The following is a 259-nucleotide window of genomic DNA, read 5'->3' as shown; positions in this document are numbered from 1 at the left end:
ACTGAATGATTAATCAACTGAAGTTTGAATACAATGTATCCATACATAATACTAAAATTACATAGAACATAATAAAGGTGTGCACTTTCTAACTCCCACCAAACCAAAGAATCCTCACACTGTAGAACACCCATGTGAGCAGTATCCTCATGAAAGACCTTGGGTGTGATAGCCTTTGTAAGAGGATCTGCAATCATGGAGTTAGTGCCTAAGTGTTCTATGGAAAGCTGTCCACTTTGTACCTTCTCCTTAACAACTA

Source organism: Lupinus angustifolius, chromosome LG20 (genome assembly GCF_001865875.1).
Source record: "Lupinus angustifolius cultivar Tanjil chromosome LG20, LupAngTanjil_v1.0, whole genome shotgun sequence".
Lineage (NCBI taxonomy): Eukaryota > Viridiplantae > Streptophyta > Magnoliopsida > Fabales > Fabaceae > Lupinus > Lupinus angustifolius.
Note: the sequence above shows the minus strand (reverse complement) of the source record.